The 7,422-nt window shown below is 36.8% G+C and overlaps 1 long non-coding RNA gene across 2 annotated transcripts in view; it reads right to left on the reverse strand.

Moving 5' to 3' along the window:
- LOC111097033 overlaps nt 1-7,422 on the reverse strand; it is an 82,600-nt gene that overhangs the window by 74,151 nt on the left and 1,027 nt on the right. The gene's annotated exons all lie outside the window — the stretch shown is intronic.

Consider the following 7,422-nt stretch of genomic DNA (forward strand, 5'->3'; position numbering starts at 1 on the left):
TCCCTTGTGTTCTTTCATTAAACTGCAACTCGCCATCTGATAAAGGCTCTTATCAGGGCTCTAACAACAAGTATTAATTTAACAAAGTCACAACAAATGGCTAAGCTAATATCAGACAAAACAGACTACAAAACAAAAAAGTTACTAGATTTAGAGGGAAATTTTTTTTTTAAGATTTTATTTATTCATTCATGATAGACATAGGGGGAGAGAGAGGCAAGACACAGGCAGAGGGAGAAGCAGGCTCCATGCAGGGAGCCCGACGCGGGACTCGATCCCGGGACTCCAGGATCGTGCCCTGGGCCAAAGGCAGGCGCTAAACCGCTGAGCCACCCAGGGATCCCCTAGAGGAAAATTTTATAAAGATAAAAGAGCCAATGGATCAGAAATGTATAACAATTATAAAGATATAAATAATAGAGCTCTAAAACACATGAAATACAAATGGTCAGAATTGAAGAGAGAAATAGTTCGGAACAGTAACAGTTGGAGACTTCAATACCCCATTTTCAATAATGGATAGAACACTTAGGCAGCAGATCAGCAAGGAATTAAAAGATTTAAACAACCCTATACACCACCTAGACCTAATAGACATTTACAACAGAAGAATGTAAATTCTTCTCAAGGGTTGGAATATTCTGTGGTTAGCTTATATGCTAGGCCATAAACCAAATCTCAATAAATTAGGAAAAACTGAAATCACAGGAAGTATCTCTTTGATGATAAGAGGGTGAAATTAGAAATTAATGACAAAGAAATTTGGGAAATTCAAAAATATGTGGAAATAAACAACACACTTCTATATAACCAATGGATGAAGAAGATATCAAAAGGAAAATTATTAAATACCTTGACAGCAATGAAATGATGACACAACGTGACAAAAATTAGGGGACGCAGCTAAAGCAGTGTTTAGAAGGTAACTTAGGGGTTCAGTGCCAATGTTAGAAAAAGAAGAAACATCTCAAGTCATTAACCAAATCTTCCCCCTTAAAATATGTTAGAAGGAGGAAGGGAGAAAACTAAATCCGAAGATGCAAAAGGAAGGAAATAATGAGACAGAGAATTTTTTTTAAAATAGAGAAAACCAATGAAACTAAAAGTTGGTTCTTTGAAAAGATTAATAAAATTGACAAACCTTTGGCTAAACTGACCAAGAAAAAAAGAAAAAAACTCACATTACTGAATTATTGATTAGTAAAATTAGGAATGAAAGAAGAGATATTAATATTGACCTTACATATATAAAAAGGGTAATAATGGGATACTATGAGCTACTATAGGACAAAAAATTAGATAACTTAGATGAAATAGACATATTCTTAGAAAGATACAAACTACCCAACTGACACAAGAAAAAGTAGAAAATCTGAATAGATCTACAACAAAAGATTGGATTAGGAATTTAAAAACTACCCACAGGGCAGCCCCGGTGGCGCAGCGGTTTGGCGCCGCCTGCAACCCAGGGTGTGATCCTGGAGACCCGGGATAGAGTCCCACATCGGGCTCCTTGCTTTTCCCTCTGCCTGTGTCTCTGCCTCTCTCTCTCTCTGTGTGTCTCTCATGAATAAATAAATAAAATCTTTAAAAATAAAATAAAAATAAATAAATAAATAAAAACTACCCACAAAAAAAAGCCCAGGCCTAGAACACTGCACTGTTGAGCTCCACCAAACATTTAAAGAATTAATAGAATTTTTCAAAAACACTTCTAAAACATAGAAAAGGAGAGAACAATTTCTGCCTCATTTTATCAGGCTAGTATTATTCTGATATCAAAACCAAACAAAGATATCATAAGAAAATAAAACTACAGATCAATATCTCTTATGAATATAGATGTAAATATCCTGAATAAAATACCTGCAAACTAAATCTAGCAATATATAAAAAGAACTAAACATCATAACCAATGGGATTTATATCAGAAATGCAAAGTCGGTTTAAATCAATTAATCCAATACACTATATCAATAGAATAAAAGACAGAAACACCATGATCATCTCAATAAATGCAGAAAAAGCATGTGACATAATTCAACATTCCATCATGATAAAACTACACGACTACCTAGGAACAGAAGGAAACCTCTTCAAGCATTTGTGAAAAACCCAAACTCACATTAGACTTAATGATGAAAACTGAATGCTTTCCTCTCAAGAATAGGAATCAAGACAGACTTCTCTAGTCTTGCCACATCAAGACTATTCAACATTGTACCAGGGGTCTAGCCAGGAAAATTAGGGAGGAAATTTAAATAAAATGCATCTAGATTGAAAAAAAATGAAGTAAAATTATCTTTATTTTTTTTAAATTTTTTATTTATTTATGATAGTCACAGAGAGAGAAAGAGAGAGGCAGAGACATAGGCAGAGGGAGAAGCAGGCTCCATGCACCGGGAGCCCGACGTGGGACTCGATCCCGGGTCTCCAGGATCGCGCCCTGGGCCAAAGGCAGGCGCTAAACCGCTGCGGCACCCAGGGATCCCTATCTTTACTTTAAGATCATATAATCTTACATACAAAAAAATCCTAAGAAATCCACTAAGATGTATTAGAACTAATAAACATATCTAGCAAAATTATAGGATACAAGATAAATATAAATTCTATTACATTTCCATACAGCTGCAATAAACAAACAAAAAATAAAATTAAGAAAATAACTGCATTAATATTAGCATCAAAAAGAGTACTTAAGAATAAATTTAATAAAAATGCAAAGCTTATAATTTGAAAACTACAAAATTTGCTGAAAAAAATTAAGAAGACATAAATCAATGAAAGACACACCATGTTCACAGACTGGAAGGCTTAATATTGTTAAAAGGGAAATACTTCCCAAATTGATCTACAGATTTCATGTAGTTTCTTGAAAAATTCCAGCTTGCTTTTTTATGGAAATCAATAAACTGATTTGAAAATTTATATGGAAATTCAAGGGTCTCAGAATAGCTAAAACAATCTTTAAAAAGAACATGGAGCACCTGGGTGGGTCAGTGGTTGAGCATCAGCCATTGGCTCAAGTCGTGATCCCGGGGTATTGGGATAGAGTCCTGCATCAAGCTCTCCCCACAGGAAGCCTGCTTCTCCTTCTGCCTATGTCTCTGCCTCTCTCTGTGACTCTCATGAATAAATAAATAAAATCTTAAAAAAAAAAAAAAAAAGGAGAACATAGTTGGAAGACTCACACTTCCTGATTTCAAAACTATAGTAATGAAGACAGTGTGATAATGGCATCAAAGGAGACATGTAGATCAACAAAACAGAACGAAAATTCAAGGAAAAAAATAAAACAACATACATATATGACCAACTGATTTCTGACAAAGTTGCCAAGACCATTCAAAGGTGAAAGAATAGTCTTTCCAACAAACGATGTTGGGACAACTGGATATCCACATGCTACAGAATGAAGTTGGACCTCTTAAGCCACACCATATATAAAAATTAACTCAAAATGAATCAAAGATTTAAATGTATGAGCTAAAACTATAAAATTCTTTTATTTTAAGAGAGAAAGAGAGAGAGAGGTGGGGGAGGGGCAGAGGGAGTGAGAGAAAGAGAAAAACTTAAGTAGGCTCTATGCCCAGTGTGGAGTCAGATGTGGGGCTCGATCTTACTGCCCTGAGGTCACAACCTGAGCTGAAATCAAGAATTGGTGTTTAATCAACTGAACTACCTAGGTGCCCCGAACTATAAAATTATATGAAAACATAGGTAACCCTGGATTAGGCAATAGTTTCTTAGATCATAAAGACTTTCAATTCAAAGTGGATGCCCATGAGAAATGAGAACATTATATCCACACAAAAACTTGTACATGAATGCTCACAGAAGCATTATACCCAACAGCTAAGGAGTAGAACAAATCAAATGTCCATCAACTGATGAATGGATAACCAGGTATGTTCTAATTATACAATGGAATGTTTAATTAGCAATGAATAGAAACGGAGTACTGATACATGCTACAACATGAGTAAACTTTGAATACATTATGCTAAATGAAAGAAGTTAGTCACAAAGGGCCACATATTATATTATTCCATTTCTATGAAATATCCAGAGTACCCAAAACCATAAAGGCAGAAAGTAGATTGGTGGTTGCTGAGAGCTGGGGAAAAGGGTCATTGAGAGGAAATGGGGAATGATTGCTAATGTATATGGAATTTCTGTTTAAGGTGATAAATAAGTTCTAAATTTGACTGTAGTGACAGTTGCATAACTGTGAATATACTAAAAACCATTAAATTGTATATTTTAAAGGGCTATGTTGTGCTATAGGTACATGAATTATATATCAATAATGAGATTATTATTTTAAAAAAGGAAAAAAAAAACCATTCAAGATTCCAGAAGAAAAAGATGATGGCATATATCAGGGCTATGACAGTGGGATGAACAGATAGATTTGAGATGAGTTTAGATGTTAAAACCAACAGGACTTCATGATTTGGTTGATTAGTTAGGAGGGTTAATCTGGTTTTAGTAACTTAAATTTAAGAGTATTTCCTTGTGAGTTTCTGTGGTAAGCCCTAGCAGTGAAGCTAGATCATCAGTGGCTCTTCCCCCTAAACCTAATGAAATAAACCAGAACAGTGAAAAACTAGCTCTCAGAGGGAGAGGAACAGCCCTAGCCTGGGATAAGTCTTCAGTTACATTGTGAAGGTAAAGATGCACCAGTTGTTAAAATGTTGAAATACTTGGTTGGTAAACAGCTGCTGCCTGGAGCCTAATGCAGGAATCTATCACCAGGGTGGATCCCAGGACCCAGAAATCGTGACTTGAGCTGAAGGCAACTGCTTAACTGACTAAGCCATTCAGGTACCTGTGTGTGTGTGTGTGCGCGTGTGTGTGTGTATTATATACACACACACATATGGAATATATATATATGGAATAGTTTATGTACACAAAAAAATTCCAAAAGCATACAAAAGAAAATGTTAATAGCAGTTGCCTATGGGGTACAAATTCTCACACAAGATGGGAAAATATTTTAGATGGTATTTCTTTTCACTTAACAGTCTTTAGTACTTTTAGTCCTAAGTGCATTTTTTGTACAGAAAATTTCCTTAAAAGGAATTTTAATAATCTTGAATGATTTATAGTTTAAAAGGAATACTCATGAACATAACCTCATTTTATCCTTTTATCAACCCTGTAAGTATAAACAGGAGGTATTATCTCTATATTACACATAAGAATATATTTATATTCTTTCTTAATACAGCACATACATTAAAATAAAAGCATGGCATATCTATAATTATGATTTTCCTTATTCATTCATTCAACAAATATTTATTGAGCATTTATTATGTACTAAGTTCTAATAGTGGCTAGGCACTATACCTTAGAGATTACAGTAGTGAACAAAATAGAGCTTTCCACTGTCATGAAACTTATATTCTTATTTTTTTTTAAGATTTTACTTATTTGGGGATCCCTGGGTGGCTCAGCGGTTCAGCGCCTGCCTTTGGCCCGGGGCATGATCCTAGAGACCCGGGATCAAGTCTCACATCGAGCTCCCTGTGTGGAGCCTGCCTGCTTCTCCCTCTGTCTCTGCCTCCCTCCCTCTCTCTCTCTCTCTCTCTGTCTGTCTCTCATGAATAAATAAATAAAATCTTTAAAAAAAGATTTTACTTATTTATGTATTTGGGAGAAAGTGTGAGAGAGAGAGAGAGTGCAAGCATGGTGGGGAGGAGCAGAGGGAGAGGGACAAGCAGACTCCATGCTAAGTGTGGAGCTGGACATGGGGCTCCATCCTATGACCGTAATATCATGACACAAGCTCAAATCAAGAGTAGGTTGCTTAGCCAAATGAGCCACCCAAGTGCCCTAAAACTTATATTCTTATTGAGTGAGGAAAGAAATCAAATCAGATAAACAAGGACATCAGTTTAATATCATGCAGAGATTTAGAGTAGACTAAAATCATGGATAATATGACTCTCTAACAGGACTTTTAAGAGATAACATTTAAGTTGAGATCAATGACAAAATGGAATGATATGAAAACAAGTGGATAAGTAGTCTAGGTACAGGGAATACCAATGCCAATTCTCTAACGTGGGAATGAGTATGGCATATTCAAGGAGCGATGGGAGTGTAGTAGGGTAAAAGGAGGAGGGAGCAGTTAGGCAGATTTCAGATCATGTAGGAATTTATAAGTGATAATAAGGAGTTTAAGAAGTTGGGATTTAATTTTAAGTAAAGTGGGAATCACTTGGAAGGTTTTAAAGAGAAATGGCTTGATCTTATTTAAGGAGGCAAGAGAGGACAAAGGGAGATCAATTAGGAATCTAATATAGTAGAGGCAAGAGATGATAGAACCTTGGAGTAGGGTGTTGGCTATGGAGATGGAAATTAGTGGTCAGATTCAGGATATGTTTTGGGGGTCGAGTTTATGGGACTTGCTGATGAAGTACAAGAAGAAGGGATGAAGAGGGAAAGCGCCAAAGAATTAAAATGTAAATTTTTGGTCTTGAACAACCTGATGGACGTTGGAGCTTTTTGCTGAGATGGAAGACTACGAGAGGGAGAACCAGGAATTTTATTTTTTGGCCACATTATGTTTAAACTGCCTATTTGATATCCAAGAGACGTCCAGCAAAGAGTTGAATATATGATGTCTGAAACTTCCCAGAAAGGTCAGAGCAGAAATGACAGGTATACTGATGGCTTTTACAGCCAGATTGAGGTTACCTGGAGGAGTGTGTGGATACAAAGAGAAGGAAGGGCCAGTAAAGCAAACTGGGGCAAGCCGACGTCTAGAAATCACATAAAAACCAACCAAGAAGCAGCAGCTAGTGAGGAAGGAGAAAAACAATCGAGTGAGGCCCAACTGAAGGCCAGACAGTAAGGCAGCTTCTAGGAGGGTGTGGTGACTGCAGGATGCTGCAGTCAGTGGAGTAAGATGAATATGGAGAAGAAACAATTGGCTTTGTTAACATGCAGATCACTAGTGTCCTAGAAAGAGCCTTTCAGGGGAGGGGTGAGGAAGTCAGCCAACTGGGGTGAGTTGAGGAGAGATGTGAGGTGAGATGTAAGGGCTACAACTACTAACGTTGGACTAATACTTTCTAGAGGCAGTGCACGTTTTGATGTGCATTTGCATTTACAACGATTGAGAAAAAAAATTTCTAATATTTGTTATAAGCCTATGTGTTTTGTTCCCATTTTGAATTTCAGATCTCGCATCTCTGTCAACTACTACATTTAAAAAGAAATTGAGGGCAGCCCAGGTGGCTCAGCGGTTTAGCGCCGCCTTCAGCCCAGGGTGTGATCCTGGGGTCCTGGGATCGAGTCCCACATCAGGCTCCCTGCATGGAGCCTGCTTCTCCCTCTGCCTGTGTCTCTGCCTCTTTCTGTTTCTCATGAATAAATAAAATCTTAAAAAAAAAAAAATCTTGA

Source organism: Canis lupus, chromosome 8 (assembly GCF_011100685.1).
Source record: "Canis lupus familiaris isolate Mischka breed German Shepherd chromosome 8, alternate assembly UU_Cfam_GSD_1.0, whole genome shotgun sequence".
Classification (NCBI taxonomy): Eukaryota; Metazoa; Chordata; class Mammalia; order Carnivora; family Canidae; genus Canis; species Canis lupus.